Consider the following 17,721-nt stretch of genomic DNA (forward strand, 5'->3'; position numbering starts at 1 on the left):
TTCCCTCCACTGGAGATGGGTCTTGGGAATCTCGGGTCCGATCTTGGTTATGGCTGGACCGGTGGAAAACGTCACTTTGTGCTCTCTTACTAAGCGGGGAATCTTGGTAGCATCTCTTTTGCCAAATTGGGCAAAATTGGCTGCTTAGCTTGGTCGGATGGCTAGGACAAGGTTATGACGGTCAGTAGTTCTATGGCTTGCCTTATGTTTACTCTTTCTCAGCACACATGTGTCTTCCCTCTGTGTTGTTCACTGTGCTACTACTACGCTCCTTGTGCAAAATGGCTGTGAGCTTCTTTTCCTTACCTCTCATCACATTCTCGAATGTCATCAAGACACAAGATTAAAGACCCACAGTCAAAAAAAAAAAAAAATCATCTTAAAGTGTATCCTGGCTTCTATTCCTCCCCCCACCCGCTTTGAGATTCCAGGAATCGAATCCAGGGCCTCATGCACCTTAGGTAAGTGTTTTACCTACTGAGCAACACCTCCAGCCGGCTGGTGGTGTCCTGCAAGCCCCTAGTTTCCTGGTGTTTAAAAAGACTGTAGTTTTAAAACAGTTTATATCTTACCAAATTGCAAGTCACAAAAATACAATAAAAACCACACGAAGCATTTGGTTCTGAAGACGGTTGACACCTTAGAGTCATGGGTGAGCACACTAGCTGCTTTTTTATTCCAAGGAGATCCCTCATTTCTCAGTCTCCACACATTTCCCCCAGAGCTGCAATCATGACAGCAAGTTAGGGAACCTGAATTAGACACTCTCTGTTCCCTAAATCAGGAAGGGAAGACTACTACCTAGAATTCCATCAATCAGGACACTGGTCATAGCCAAAGGAGAGAGCTTACTGGGGATTACTTCTCCAAAAACTTCAGGAGTAGGTGGTTCTGTTGTTTTTAATGTCCCGTTTTACTGCCTGCAATGTTTCAGGAGTGTCATCAGAGTCTCTTGACACACAACCTCAAGGAAGGAGGAGTGTAGATGTTTCAAGAGTAGTTGAAATAAAAGCGTGGTTGTTTGGGAACATTTACTGCACGCTGTGTTGAGGAGGGCTGCAGTTATGACTTCTGTTTTGTTTTTGCTCTTGTCTCTCTGGATTCTGGAGAAACTGATGAGATGACACCAAAAACTGTGTCCGTAAATTCTGTGCTAACCCCACTCCTCAGGAGGTAGAGTTAAATCCCCTTCCTGTTGCTGTGGACAGCACCTAGTAATGGCATATGACCTGTAATGAATAGAATATGGCAGAAGTGACTGTGACTTACGGACTAGGTCATAAAAGGCATTGCAGCTGCTTCCTCATTCTCACTCTTGGATCTCTTGCACTGTGAGGAGACAGCTACCACATCATGAGGAACTTACCCAGCACCATAAAAACCTGTGAGGGAGGGAGCTTAGCCCCATCAACTGCCATGTGAGTGAACCATTAGCGGTGGACCCTCACACCCTAGGAAATCCTTTGGATGACTTCACCCTGGACAAGAAGCTTCATGAGGCATCCTGGGCCAGCACTACCCAGGTAGGCCACTTGCAGATGATGCAGAGACTGTGTGAGATAATGGATGCCTGCTATTTTAGGATATATTTTGGGATAATTTCTTTTACAGTAATAGATAGAGAATACACTATATTACAAATTTCTCCAGAACATGGAAATACTCTTTTATTCTTTCTTTTTTTTCTTCTTACATCACATGGGGTCTTGTTTCTACACTTGCCCTGGTACTAATAGCATGACTTATTTCATCATGCTTTCAAATGGGCCAAATAGACTTATGTCAATAGATATGGAACATAACCACATTTACAGCCTTATGTCTCTGTGTTTGGTGTTTATAACAATAGACAAACTGTTGAAACATGACTCAGCAGCAAGACCTACAATTCTGCTCGCAGACACTCAGTATGCATTCTTTTATATGCTTTTTTCCAAGCTGGAGACTTTTTTTTTTTTTTTGTAACACATAAGAAATTTCACCACCATTGAGCCTACCTTTCAGCCAGGTGACCCATAATATGTAGGTTGTTTAGGTAATGCCAGAGGCCTTGCTGAAAGAAACACAGCTGAGATAGACATAAATCTACATCAAAACCTATTTTCTGGCCTAGATGTCTCCTAGTAACAAAGCCAAACATTATAAAACAGCTGACATTTACTTACGACTTGTTTATGTGCCAGGCACTACGCAGGGAGTGACTTATGTTAATTCAGTTAGCTATTAAACAGTGTGAGGAAGAAGGTAGTGATAATAACATGGCTTTCGGAGTCCAGTTGCTTATCTTTGAATCCTGGCTCCACCGTTCTCCACCTAATAGTCTCTGGCAAACTACCCTCCCTTTGCTTGCCTATCAAATGTAGATGATAACAGTGCCTACTTCATAGGGCTGTGGTAAAGACTAAAAACGCATGCCAAACAAGACACACACTTTCCTGGAATGTGGTAAGTGCTCAGTCACTGACAGCTGTTATTTCTACATAGGCAAAGGTACAGTCTCAGAGTGCTAAGTGTCTTCTTGGTCAAGATCATACAGCTAGGAAAAAGAGCAGGAACTCAATTGCACATGGTTTCAGTGCTCAGACTCAATAATTTCTGTACCGCCTTCCTTGTTATTTTTTTTCTGCGAACAAATGGAACCCACCTGAAGAAAAGCATTGAGGGGCTTAGAAGTGTACAGAGACCTTTATTTCATAGAATACCAAGGGCTATGAGGCCTCTGTACATCCTGGGAAAATTCCTCCTTGGAAATTAGTAGGGAAGAAGTGTTTTAAACATTGAAACAGACTAAGAGGCCACTTAGTCAACTGAGTTCAGTACTGCACATATTAGAATGCTTTTTCTCTTTTCAGAGTGTGTGGCCTTAGGAGGTTTTCCCATGGGATGTGTTCTCCTTTTCAGGACATGGATACTGTTGGAAGAACAGTGATAACTATGTGATACACAGCTAGTCATATAATACAGGCTTTCTTTGGGGGTATTCTGCTAACAAAATGGACAGTTTCAATTTGAAACATCCCCCGAGGGAGGAAACAGGAAGGTCCCAAGATAGACAAGAGAATTGTCCAAATATAGGAAAGGCCCCTCCTAGGATGGAGGGGAATACAGAAGGACCCCTAGCTGAAGGGCATCTGCCTAGTCAGACAAATCTACCTGTAAACCAGATCTGTAGGCAACTGAGTTCATTGTTTAATACCTTTGGTTTTGTTTTCCTATAGTTTTTAAAGCAAATGTTGCTAAGTATTCCTCTATTCATGCTGCAGTGTGTTTAGGGGAATAAATGATAAGATGGGGGTCTGGAAGGCAGCACTCGGCTGGAAGTTTGAAGATGAAGGCAGAAGAGGGAGTGATTCATCACAGAGCTACCTGGGAACTTGGAGAACCAGGAGCAGCTTCTAATTTTGTCCCCCATTTCCTGTGACCCCCTTGTTGTACACTATTGCTGCGTTAGCTTCTTGTCTGTGAAAGGTAGGAAATGGTATTTGTCCTACCCACTTTATAGGGACACTGTAAGATCAAAACAGATTCCTTGCTGACTTTACTAAGGGAGATTAGAGATCATGGTGCTGGAATTAGAAGGTCAGGAATCTAGTCTAAACTGTTTTTGTATCCACAGTACCTAACATCATATCTGATAGGAGCCCTGGAAATACTTACAGACTTATTCCTGAAAACTATTTTAATCATAGGGCATCCACCCATAGCTTTACATTTCTCTCTAACATAAATGTCTAGCTAGTTGTTTAAAAGCAAGCATAGAAAGCCATTCCTAAGAAAATTCTCAAAGACTGGTATGGCTACATCTCATTCCTGTAATCATAGCACAGGGAAGATTGAGGCAAGAGGATTGCCAGGAGTTTGAGGCCATCCCATCCTGAGTTATGACTCAAAAAAAAATAAATAAAAGATAAAGAAATGACAAGAACAAACAAAAAGGCAAGTTTTAGGGGTGAGCTCAGTGTTCCTCATAATGATTAGTGATTACTAACTCACTATAGTTATTCTAGCTCTATTATAAAATTCATGAATTAAACCTGGACAAGAAGCAACTTCATACAAAGTAACTCGTTGTGGCCTCTAACCATTGGTGACTTTAAACAATAGGCCTTTGTATAAACTCACTCCAGAGCTTATTGTGAGGATGATTTAGATTAAAATCTGCCAAGTGCTTCAAGCTTTTCTCAGAATTCTTTTATAAATAAAAATGGCATTATTTTTTTTTATCTCAAAAAAGAATGTTTATTCTGGTCCTGCCAGAATGAAATATAACAAGCTCACCTGCTGCTGAATTGCTTGTGTTCCCTAAAGAAAAACAAAACAAAACCCAAGATTAAAACCAAGCCTAAATTACCTTTAATGGCTTTAAGCTGACTACAGGAGCACACTTGACTGAGCAGGAATTACTACCTTAATCACAAAGAGTTTGGTGTATAATTTATACTACACAACAGTACCTCATAGCCATCATGCCAGATGGTAATTATATATAAACTCTGTAATTACTGTAGCTATTCTACACAGAGGAGCAAAGATTTACTATCCTCTTTGTTATTTATATTTTAATAATTTACATTCTATTCACTTACAAATAAGATGAAAGGCAGCCTTCCCTTTAGTAGGCTTCTTCATACAATGTAAATGCTAAAAAAATTTCTCCAACACCAAATACTGTTCAATCTTCATTGTATGCAGAAGCCAGCTCTCAGAAGTGAGATCCAAAGGCTGGCTGACTTCCTTGGGGACCCCTGCTTGTTAGCTGCCCGCTGTCCTCTGGTCGGAATCCTGTCCCTAGTGACTTGCCCACCTCAGGTAGGCTCTCCCCACCCTCAACCAGAAGGAAGAGCTCTGAATATTCTAGACAGTAGGCTTCTGGCTGCAGAACTCTGGAGTAGGCCAGATCTTGGAAGAGGGTGGATAAGAGCCTCATTGTATTTTCAATGGCGCCTGTCTGGCAGGTGGCCAGCCAGGTTTGCTTGGGGCTGCAAGGGTTCCTGGGACTTGGGACTTTGATTTACTGTTACCTGTTTGCCTGGCAGTGAACATAGATAGATCCTAGAACCCTGACACTGACAGATTTGCTGGGTGGGGAGAGAAACCAATCCTGGGAAAGACACTTGGTGCCTTTTGGATCCTGCAGCTGAGTATTCTCAGGGAACTCTGGGCAGAACTCTTGCGGCTTTGAAAGATGTCAGAGGTGTCTGTCTAAGAATCAGCGCAGTTTTACTCAGGCAGGACTTCCATGGCATCAGGGCTCTGGAGCCAATAATGTCAGTCCTTAGGTCAACCAGTTCTACAGCTTTGCAGGTGGGGAGCCAGCACCTGGTGGGTCAGTGTGGTAGGAAACAGCTCCTGCTAAACAACCGTGCCTAGACACTGAATTCACATATCCTGGGGATATGGTGATCATGTTCTCTAGAGGCTCTTTTCCAGGAACTAGTGACCCGACACACCTAGCTGCCTTAGAGCTAAAGCAAGGATATCCAGGAGATTTAAAGAACATTGTTTCCCGGTATGTCAGCTTCCCTCCTCCGAGTCACCCTCCTCAGCCAGCTCGCTTGCTTAGGTCCAGTCCAAACCCCCGTGGATCTGCTCAGTGGCCATTATCCCTGGCCACCTTTCATTCATCCCTTCTCTCCCTATTTCCCCTCCTGTCCTTCCCCCTCCCTCTTCTGTCTCTCCTCTTCTTATCTTCCTTCCTTCTCCAATAAATATTATTTGAATGCCTAACAGATGCCAATCATTAACTGTGACATTTACACTCTAGGGAAAGAGAAAGCCCAGATGATAGTTCACTCCTCAGTCCTGCATTCACAATTGCAACTTCTAAATCTGGAATAAATGCAGATTGTTACTATCTATATGTGTGTGTGATTTTAAAAAAAAAGATTGATTTCTTTTTATTTTATGTGTGTTGGTGTTTTGCCTGCGTGCATGTGTGTGCACCACGTACGTGCCTGGTGGCCTTGGAAGCCAGAAGTGCAACAAAACCTCCTAGGACTAGAGATACAGACAGCTGTGAGCTGCCATGTATGTATTGGGAACTGAACCCTGGTCCTCTGGAAGAGCAGTCAGCACTTAACCACTGAGCCATTGCTCTAGACCTGATTTTTTACTCTTTTTTTTAAAAAATATTGCCTGCCTGGCCTTGAACCCTGAGGTTCGAGTCATTCTCCTGCTTCAGTCTTCTGGGTAGTTGAGTCTGGAGATGCTCATTATTGTACCTGGTTATCTATGTGTAGTTTTTAAAGGAAATCGAAAAATAATGGATTCGTTATTCCTAGGCGATTTTCAGTCTTGCATTCTGGGAAAGGTCTTTGTACGCTCTCACCCGATGAAATATGCAGATAGGCAGCCATTTGCGTTATGATCTGGTGCAGGAAGCTCTTGCTTAATTCTGTCACAGCTGCCTCTGGTCCTGAGCTGCCACCTCAAAGCTCAGAGTCCTGTCTTCACTTTGCCCATAATTTGGATATTTTTATCTCAAAGTGCATTACTTTGTATTTGCTTCCACAAAAGCTCATTTATCAGTTGTCTGATCACATGGTCAGATTTCTGGGCTCTTCCTGTAAAAGGCCAGATAATGAATAATTTCCGCTGTGTGGAGGGATTGAAGTGTCTTTTTTTTTGTTGAAACAAGTACAAAAGCATGCATGGAAGACAGAAAGTCAAGGACAATGACTGTGCTCTGGTAAACCTTACTTAGAGAGAAACAGTTCATGTAATTTTTACTTGTCATAGAATAGGATTTTCCCCCCCATTTCCTCCAACCATTTAAAAAAAAAAGTAGAAACTATTCTTAGTCTTCAGGTTGTACAAAAATAGGCAGAGGCTGGCTTTGTGTCCAGGGCCTGACCAAGGCCATCACTATCTAGAAGTGTTGTTAGAGACTGTTTACCCACTCTGCCCTCCACAGCATCACACCTGTACCAGTGGGCCCCAACCGGCACTGACGTGGGAGGGTCAGGCTTTTACACAGTTCTGTTAATCCTGTCTTCCCTGGATATATTAAGGCCTCCGTGTTTAAATTGCTCAGCAGTCCTTGTTTAGGTGAGGTGTAGCCGAGGTCTCTCTCTGCTTCTGGCTGTCCAAAGATGGTCCTGTTAAAATACCTGGAGCCTTTCAAAACAGAGACGATTGTGTCTACCCTTCATCCTCAGCTCAGGGACTCTTCCGGTGCCCCTGTGCTTTAGTCACATCACAGTGCATTTGTGTTGGGCCTTGGCAGGTGCAGTTCGTTTTCGATGCTCTTCGTCACCGCTTCTTTATCTGTTTAACCCGGATAAGCGTTAGAGTGACTCTGCCCCCTGGGAGCCATCCGTTTTACCTCAAGTCCAGATGAGCCCACTAGTTAGAGGTCGTCTGCTGCACTCCTCCCTCCCTTCCTAAGTGTTAGTGGCACTGTCTGGCCCAGGGCTGCCTCTAACTCCTTGTTAGTAGTCTCTAAGCTCCAAGAAAGCAGGGACTGTCTTTGCTCACCACTATATACTCGAATCCTAGCACTAGATCTGGCACAGAGCCAGTGCTCAGTAAGCACCCAGTAGGGCCTCAGCCTGCTGGCTGGGACATTGACACCTCTTGTCACAGTCTCCCCCGTACCAGTAGACTGAATGGCCTTGGGTGAATTATAAGATCTTTTCTGTTTTCCTCTTTTAAAATAGTCCTGGTAACTAGTATTGTTGGGTTGTGATGATTTAATTGAGATAATGTGCATCACACACACACACACACACACACACACACACACACACACACACACACCCCTGACCTAGCGACTGCTAGGTTACTGTTAACTCTCTTCCCCACTTGCCCCTCACTGATGTCAAATTCATGGTTGCTTGACTCCCAAGTACCATTTTCCCAGATTGTTAAGGGTGTGGTTCTCCACCCTCCCGGTACTCTACCTTGTTTCCATGGAGAACTGCGGTTTGATTAGCACGCCATCATCTACCCACTGTCAGAATCAGTCACCTGGTTCCTGCAGTTCTACCCACTGGACTCAGGAGGCCCCACCCATTGTTTTCAATTTGAGCTATTTCCTTATTGTTTCACAAAACATTCCGATCCTGGGCAACTTATGTCAGCCTGTCCCTTGGAAACGTGTCAAATGTTTTATGAGGTCTCTAACTTGATTGTGCTAAACAGGTTTTTAAAATCTACCTACTATTACTTCCTCAAGAATTAGGCCGTCCAATTTGATCCTTAACTGTATCATCTTGACATCCTTTCCTGATAGTTTTTTTTTTCCTATGTGGTTAGTCTGCCTATGTCACAAGTCCACTGTGACTTCCCCTGTTCACGTTAGAAGTTTTAAAACAATAACATCATTGTGCAGTAATGATTTCACGGCTTTGAGCTTCCTATGCTAGAAATATGCTTGTATAATTTATTTAATTTAATTCTTGTAATAATTTTGCAGATGAGACACTGTGAGAGTGGGAACTGGAAAAAGTGACATCAGAGTTACCATGTGAAAGAAGCCGGTTTGCAGAGGAAGACAGAAAGCCCTTCCTCATCCTGCTGTCATCTAAGGAACAGAGCATAATCAGCAAAACAAAATACAAGAAATACTAGAGAAGACCACACATTGTGTGGCTGGACACCTTTGGGACTTGTCCTAGCTCACTTTCCAGCACTGTCATAAAGACCATGGCCAACAGCAACCTGGGGGCACACGGGTTGATTTGGTTTGCATGTCCTGATCACTTTCTGTCACCAAGGAAAGTCAGGGCAGAACCTCAAGCAGAGCAGGAACCTGGAGGCAGGAACTGAAGCAGAGACCGTATAGGGACATTGCTTTCTGTCTTGACTTCCCTAGCTTGCTCAGCTCCCTTTCTTTTACAGCCCAGGGATGGAACTGCCCATAGTGGACTGGGATCTCCTACATCGACCATTAAACAAGAAACTGTCTCACAGACTTGCTGATAGGCCAGTTTTATGGAGTAAATCCTACAATTCAGTTTCCTACTTCCCAGATGACTTTAGTGTCAAGTACACACATGTATACACACACACACACTCACTCACTCACTCACTCACTCACTCACTCACTCACTCACTCATTCACTCACTCACTCACTCACGCACACCTATCACAAGGCTCTTCTTTCAGCTCACCATCCCACTTCTGTTTGTGAGAATGCTTTTACTTTCCTAATAAAACTGTCTTTCTTCCATGCCTGACTTAAAAGGTAAGGCGCTCTCTCTCTCTCTCTCTCTCTCTCTCTCTCTCTCTCTCTCCCCCTCTCTCTCTCTCCCCGCTCCCCCATGGTAACTACTGGAATTTTTTGCCTAAACTGTACTATGTTTTTCTCTTATAGTCAAATAAAATTGTCCTCAAGCTCCCTTCTGAGTCCATTTCTAATTTCTCTTTACCACTTAATGAATTTACTACTTAATAAAAAATAATTAAGACTAAGAACCCCTAAAGGGCACATCAGCTTCTCTGGTAAAAACACTAATGTTGCCATTTTGTTCGGTGACTAGAAGAAATTTTATATATGATTTGTTCAAAGTCACAGAATTGGAAACCTGTCAAAGAAGGATTTGTAGAGGTTTGTCTGAGCCTGTCCATCATGGTTCCACTCCTATATTTTCCTTTTATATTAGATTTGGTGGTTAGTGACGGCAGTGGAAATGGTATGTGTGTGCTTTTTTTTCTCTTTTCAAATTTAAATGAGTAGCTACACATTTTGACTAAGTGTCTTAGATGTCATATTGGACTTCTAAAAGAACTCAGGTATTGTCCTTGTATGTAAGATCATCATCCATCTGTCCATCCACCCATCCAATATCCTGTACAGTTTTGTATACCAGATATGTGCTATGTACTAAACATAGGCCAAAGCTTAAATCTCTAGTTTCTGAAAGGACATTGAGAGTTAGAAGAAGAGACTTTTGGCAGGGGGGTGGAAAGATGACCTAGGAAAGATCTCAGAGCTAAAGGAAGGTCTTCCTGTGAAGATAGGTCCTGGGTTTACTAGTTTGGTAGAGAATTCAGGGCACTGTCTCTCAGATTCATGTGCTCCAAGATGTGAGTGGTGGGTGGAAATGGCCTTCTGTCCTGGTCTGACGTGGCTCTGTGTGTGGTTTACTGTGGTTCTTAGTTCCCTTCCCCATAAGCGGGTGCTTTCCTGGTTCTTAGTGCTCTCATTTTCAAAGTCAGTTTTCAAAAATTTCTGATGTAGATATTACCTTTGAATTTTGTGGTCTCTGTATAAGTAGCACCCTATTTTAGGTGTCTTCATATGTTTGGAGTCGTAGTAGCTCTCTGAACTTTAAGCTCATAATTCAGCTAGGCTGGCTGGCCACTGAGTTCCAGGGATCTGCCTATTTCTGCTTCCAACCCCCACCTCAATGTTGGGGCTACTGCAGTGGCCCAGTTTTCACATGGGTGTTGGAGTTTCAAACTCATGTGCTCATGCATGTGTGGCAGGCACCTCACTGACTGAGCCGTTGTCCCAGCCACTCATTACCTTGAAAAGAAGCTGTGCAGAAGTGGTTTGCTTCATTTTCTGCTGCAGGTTTGTGTTATGCATATGTTTGTATGTGCACAGTGGGCACATTGTGCCCTTGAGTGTGTGTGGACCTGTAAGAAAGGAACCTGGATTGTTGTTGTTCAACCATTAAAAAATGTTCAGACAGGAATCTTGGTGACTTAGAGTTCTTTGTGGGGACTTTAATTTGATGAGTCAAGCACTTGATTTTGTTGACATTCTCAGAGTACATTTAATCCCCTTTAACCTGCTTGCAAAAACCAACAAATACAAAGCAGAATATTGTGAGGATGGATGGATGGATGGATGGATGGATGGATGGATGGATGGAAGGGTGGGTGGGTGGATCTATCTATCTATCTATCTATCTATCTATCTATCTATCTATCTATCTATCATCTATCTATCTATTTATCTATCATTTATCTACCTATCATCTATATATCTAAAGGGGTGTGTGTGTGTGTGTGTGTGTGTGTGTGTGTGTGTGCATGTCTTGGGGATCTATAGGGAACTAAGCATCTTGGTCAGTGTGGGCTGTGATTTCAGAACAACATAGACTTTATTTTTGACAGTTCTGGGGAAGTAAGTCCATAATTGAGAACAGGCAGCTGGTGCATTCGCTGTCTGGTAAGGATCCTCTTTCTGGTTATGGGTAACCAACCATCTTTCCATGTCCTCACAGTGAGAAGAGACCAGGGAACCCTTAACAATCTTTGCTGGGAGGACATTAATTGTGTGAGGTCTCCACATCTGTGAAACCTGATTATTTCTCAAAGGCTCCACTTCCTAAAACATTGCTTTAGAGTTTAAGGTTTCAGTTATGAACTTTGGGAGCACACAGTCAGGTCGTAGCAGAGGGGATGAAATGATTTAGGTGCAGGATTTTCTTTTCAAATGATTTAGGGATTGACTTCTAAAACTGGCAAAATTTTAAGGATTTTATATTTTATTCTATGTATAATATATAGTAGTCATTATAAAGCAGTGGTGGCACATGCCTTTAATCACAGCACTTGGGAGACAGGCAGGTGGCTTTCTGAGGGTTCTGTCTAGTCTACACAAGACCCAGGTTCTTTTCAACAATAAAAACTTCTGGGCAATAGACTGGAAATGATGAGGGTGGGAGATTTTTATCTTTCCCTTTAAATAGCTCTGTACAGTTTGAAATTTAAAAACATGCAACCATTGCTTCTATAAGCTACAAAGTTAAATATAGAATGACACTAAATAAAAATACTCACCAATGAATCATTGCTTAGGTATATGTAATGCTGGATATTTAGTGAAAAAATGAAGTAGTTTTATGTGAATTTTAAGAAAAACAAGTGGCAGAATTATATGACTATGATAGCATTTCAAACAGTTTTGGGGGGTGGGTGGTAGTGGTGTAGCTGTGTGTAAACATGTATCCAAAACTGGAAGGAGATATATATGAAAGTGTAGGGATGACAGCTGGGGACACTTTGACTCTCTATGCCTCCATATGTTAATCATTTTCAAGGACCATTTACAAACCATAAAAGAATATAGAATGTTGTGTGGATCCAGTGAAAATTTCTGAGAACTCTTCCTTCCTTCCTTCCTTCCTTCCTTCCTTCCTTCCTTCCTTCCTTCCTTCCTCCCTCCCTCCCTCCCTCCCTCCCTCCCTCCCTCCCTCCCTCCTCCTCCCTCCCTTCTTTCTTTCCTTCCTTTTCTTTATTTCCTTTTTTTTTTTGTTTTCATGAAATAGGGTGACTCTATTGCTTTACGGTGGAGTCAGGATCTCCACACTGGCTTGTAGTTAAGTGTCTCTGTCCCAAAGTGTTACAAATGGGAAATCTGTGAACTGGTGAGTCCCTCCCTCTCTAATGTCCTATCTCTCTTTAACATCAGCACAATTTCACCAGAAGTCTGAGTCATATTTCCTTTTTCATTTTTAGAGTATACGTCACCAGGAGAAAGTGGGTTTAAAACCTCCAAACTCAGTCTTTGATGACTGTTTTGAGATCCACCACACCTTTGGAGTCTTGGATTTGGTGTTTTGACCAACCCTGATACTCACTAGAATACTTTAATGATATTAGCGATAAAGCCACTGACTCTGAGGCTCTGTATATTCATCTGCCTGTTATGAGTCTCCCAGTGAACCTCAGCTTATTACCCAGATCTGTTGTGATGAACTAATGAACACATATGAAAACTATAAATGCTGGAAAGATAGAGGAGTATTACTAGGCCAAATAACAAAAAGATACTTAATGTCCACCAACCACAGCCACCGTGTTTACTTCCTCTTCCTATCCCTGGGAAACCACCCCCACTAATCTAACCCCCCTCCACACACAAAATACAAAAAAGGATTTATTGCTAGATTTGATGAGTAAGTGTCTTCAGAATAGTGCATGCCCATGAACTTGTAGCAGAGCATTTCCCTTTTTACCTTCAGCCTGGATTGGTCCCTGGCAGCCTTAGGTAGGTCTTTTGTATCCCTTCTCCTTTCATGTTTGGTTTTCACTAGAACGGAGTCTTATGGTCCATCTGGTGCTTATTACCAGGTCTTCTGATGGGGCTTTAATGATTTTTAATGATGTTGACAAATTCCTCATCACTCCCCTTATAAGAGTCACATCTGTATTCCCTCTGAGTCTGGGGTGAACTCTTTCCTGCTCTGGTTGGTGGAATACGGCAGATGTGCTGCGGCTAAGTCTCAGAATACTGGAGCTATTCCAGTTCCTGAGAACTTCTACTTAGACTCCCTGCTTCCATGCAAGAATAGCAGCCACACAGAGCCATTGTGTGAGAGTGGCCCTGGGTAGATGCTCTGGTCAACTGTCCTCCTTTAGTCTAGGCTTCTAGCCAAGAAGCCGGAAATATGAGTGGAGCTCTCTTGGACCTCCGGGATCTGGGTCACCACACTTACCATTCTGAGTCTTACTTTCTTGTTTGTTTTTACTGTGAAAGAGCCCAAGTGTTATTTCATTATATTACATGAGAGTCAGAACCTTATGTTGACACTTTTTCTTTTGGCTAATCTATCCATTGCATGATAACCAAAAGAGTTTGCACTTAATTACCATATATTGGTTGTATAAAGCAATGGGTTTCATGGCATTTTTCTGCATGGATATAATATACTTTGATCATATTCATTCACCTGTTATCCTTTCTCATTATCTCTCCCCTCTTTCTCCTTCCACATCCCTAATAGTTCCCCTTTTACATATAAGAAAAAGCATGTAGTATCTGCCTTTTGTGATCCTGGATTATTTTACTTAAAGTGATATCAATTCTACTTATATTCTTGCAAGTGGCATTCATTTATTATTTATGACTGAATAAAACTCCATTGTGCATATATTCCACAATTTTACTATCCATTCATCCTTTGATGGGCACTTAAACTAATCCCATAACTTGACCATCAACAAATCAAACAATCAATGTAGGTGTGCAGGTATCTCTATAATAAAATGACTTTGAGGATTCACCCAGAAGCTTACATTGAAATTCCCCATGGACCAAGGACATTCTCTGGCTCTCTGTCCCATGTTTTGTTTTAGAGACCTTGACTGAGGCCAAATCAAGGTTCATGGATTCAACACACTTGTGCCTTAACATCACTTTTGGTGTGTCCTTCACCAAAATGTGCTTGAACAGAATTCTCAAGCCAATGATCTGCAAAGTTGTTTGGGGTTAGTTTGTTACATAGTAATTGGAAAACAGAACAGGAGGCATCTATTCCATCACCATTTTAACTTAACTTTTGGGGCAGATTAAATAAAATTATGGAATCAGTTTATCTTCTGTGGTAGTTTGAATGTAATTGGCCCCCATAATCTCATAGGGAGTGGCACTATTAGGAGGTATAGACTTGTTGGAGTAGGTATGGTCTTGTTACGGAAGTGTGTCACTGTGGAGAAGGGCTTTGAGGCCTTATATATGCTCAAGATACTTCCCAGTGTCACAGTCCACTTCCTGTTGCCTTTTGATCAAGATGTAGCCATCACCATGTCTGCCCGCACGCTGCCATGCTCCCCATCTTGGTAATGGACTGAACCTCTGAACTGTAAATGAGCCACCACAATTAAACATTTTCTTTGTAAGAGTTGAGGTGATCATGGTGTCTCTTACAGCAATAGAAACCCTAAGATATCTGCCTTTTCCATTTGTACTGAATTTTTACATTATTTATTTACTTGTGTGTATGGGTGTGGGCGTGTGTGTACAGGGGTCAGAAGGCAACTTATGGGAGTTGTTCCACCATCTAGGTTCCAAGAATCAGTTTCAGGTTATCAGACCCTAAGCCATCTCACTGGCCTTTGCACTGAACTTTGGATATAAAAATAATTCTGGTTCTTTTAATTGCATCCACATGTATTATGAGTCTGGTTCATTCATACTTAGTATTTTCTTCTATTTCTAATTTAATTTTATTTGGGTTTGCATTTTTGGTACTCTGGGGCCTTCAATGGGTATAGGGATCTTCACTAAAGCCATTTTTCTTGTTGCTCCCAAGGAAAACGTGAGGTTTCCCTTTAGTCAGGACCTTTTTCTGTCCTCATCATGTCACAATTGTAGATGTGTCCCCATTTATTTTGCCACCTAACTTTATCTACACATCTTTCTGTTCCTGATTTGCTTTGAATTATGACCATAACTAACGAAAAGCTTCATGCAGCAACTATGCTACAGCCTGAGTGTTATTACACTATTTTAAAATTTCTCTGCCCTGTTATTTAGCCTCTTATTTTTGAATTCTGCCTCACTCAAATTTTTAGGATGCAGGCAGATCATAAGCAGATTTTCAGCCAGAATAGCACAAATGTCCTCTAGTTTAATTCCCTGTGGAGTCCTCGTGTGTGTCTCTCTGAAACGTCGTGAGTTCAGTCTTTGTTGTCCACATTTCTGTTGGTGTTCTGTCTGCTACGAGACAGCGTAGTGAAGCAGGGCCTGAGAAGAAAGACTCCTAGAATCCCGTCGAAGCTTTTTGTCAGCTGAGAAGCAAAAATTCTACCACAATTATCAGCTGCTTAAAGTCTTCCCAGCTGTAAACCTGTAATTTTCTAGGATTCTTGCCAGGCACTCCATTATAGGGAAAGGACATGCACTAAACCCCTTGTGCTGCCCTGGTGGCTTCTGGTTTGATCTGATCAGATCACAATCCATCCAAGGCAGCGGTGGAGCCAACACATGCATCTCTTTGATCAAAGGAGAGGAAAAAGGAGGAAGAGGAGATTTATTTTTTATGTCTCACGGGTGTGTTTTATTCCTTCCAGTGTGAATCACGTGAAAACCAAGATGCTGTATTATTGCCTTCAATCGACCTGCTATTTCCTGGAAACAGTAATTTGCCAGACCTGTCCTTGTTGTTGGGGTGAGTCTAACCCTGTTCCCTCCATGCCCTCCCTCCACCTCCTTTCTAGGAGTTAACAAAGCATGGTATACCAAGTTGAGGCAGGACTAAGCTTCTCCCCTCTGCATCAAGGCTGAGTGAAGCATCCTATCATAGGGAATAGGTTCCAAAAAGTCAGCTCCTGCTCCAGAAATGGATCTTGGTCCCACTGCTAGGGGCCACAAACAAACCAAGCTACACAACTATCACCCACATGCAGAGGGCTTAGGTGGGTCCTATGCAGGCTCCCTAGCTGTCAGTCTAGAGTCTGTGAGCTCCCATAACCCAGGTCAGCTGTCGGAAAAGATTTTTGTGGCAACTTTTGTAGCTGTAACCCGAGAGCCACCAAAAAGGTATATATATATATGATAGTGCTAAGAAATTAACTGCTCACTCCTCCCTTCAGGAGCCTGCACCCAAGTTTAGCTTTTCCTGTTTTCCTCTACTGTCCATTGGGAAGCACATACCCTTATCTGGGCGGGTCTTGCTTTCTTCTGAGTACCTTCTTTCTCTTAATCCTCATGCTCAAGTCTATATTAAAATCTGTTTAATAAAACACCCGAGACGGGCCCAGCGGCGGCAGCCGACAGGGACATCCAGGCCCGGCGGCAGCCGGCAGAGACATTCAGGCCCAGCGGCAGCCGGCAGAGACATTCAGGCCCAGTGGCGGCCAACAGGGAAATTCAGACCCAGCGGCAGCCAGCAGAGACATTCAGGCCCAGCGGCCCACAGAGGTAGACGGGCCCAGCGGCAGCCCGCTGAGGTAAACGGGCCCAGTGGCAGCGGCCGACAGGGACATTCAGGCCCGGCTGCAGCCAGCAGAGACACTCAGGTCCGGTGGCGGCCCCCAGAGGCAGACAGACCCAGCGGCAGCTGACAGGGACATACAGGCCCGGCAGCGGACCGCAGAGGTAGACAGGCCCAGGGACGGAGACAAGCAGACGCAGCTTGGAACAGGGACGCCCCTAACCCCAACATCTGGGGAAGAAGCTATCTCCGTGGGTCAGAACCAGAACGAATCTGAACACTCCATCTGAGGACAACCCAGGGCCCAGCTGCTGATCCTGTGAAACCCAACAACTTGGAGGTGTTGGTGAGACTACCCTGCTCAGCTGAAACCCATCTGGGAGAGGATTCAGATGCCTACAGTTTAAAGTCTGAAGAAACAAGATCAGCTGAGGAGTTGACAAATGAACAAAACGTGACCTGGGAACACAGAAGAAGGCGCTACCCAGACACCAAACCAGATCACCAGAATCATAAGTACATAATTCACCGATCGACCCAATAGCACCAATTTAACCAAGAACCCCTACTAAACCAAGACTAAAAATTAGAACAAGAGAGGCACTCTCAGACACAGACACCACCTGCACCACACAGAGGAAGAGATGAGTAGACGCCAGTGCAAAAATACAGGCAACAACATAAAGACCTATATGGCAACATCAGAACCTAGTGATTCTACACCTGCAAGACCTAAACATACCATGACAGAAGAAACAGAAGAAATCAACCCTAAAAATGACTTTAAGAAGATGATAGAGGCCCTTAAAGAAGAAATAAAACATTCCCTCAATGAGGAAATAAAAACTTTCCTTAAAGAGGAAATGAAAAACTACCTTAAAGAGGAAATAAAAACTTTCCTTAAAGAGGAAATAAAAAACTCCCTTAAAGAGGAAATAAAAACTTCCCTTAAAGAGGAAATGAAAAACTCCATTAAAGAGGAAATAAAAACTCCCTTGAAGAGGAAATAAAAACTTCCCTTAAAGAGGAAATGAAAAACTCCATTAAAGAGGAAATAAAAAACTCCCTTAAAGAAATGGAAGAAAATACGAACAAAAAATGGGAAGA

At 42.8% G+C, this 17,721-nt stretch overlaps 1 long non-coding RNA gene across 2 annotated transcripts; it reads left to right on the forward strand.

Moving 5' to 3' along the window:
• Positions 1–186: 186 nt before the first annotated feature.
• LOC121828804 (uncharacterized) lies at positions 187–8,912 on the forward strand. Of its 2 annotated transcripts, XR_006071398.2 has the most exons (3): positions 187–461; positions 1,337–1,523; positions 8,417–8,912. It is a non-coding gene; the product is annotated as an uncharacterized LOC121828804 (long non-coding RNA). The 2 variants fall into 2 exon arrangements; XR_006071397.2 differs by lacking the exon at positions 187–461 and having other exon boundaries at positions 529–1,523.
• Positions 8,913–17,721: the final 8,809 nt, after the last annotated feature.

This window comes from Peromyscus maniculatus, chromosome 4 (assembly GCF_049852395.1).
Source record: "Peromyscus maniculatus bairdii isolate BWxNUB_F1_BW_parent chromosome 4, HU_Pman_BW_mat_3.1, whole genome shotgun sequence".
NCBI classification, from domain to species: domain Eukaryota; kingdom Metazoa; phylum Chordata; class Mammalia; order Rodentia; family Cricetidae; genus Peromyscus; species Peromyscus maniculatus.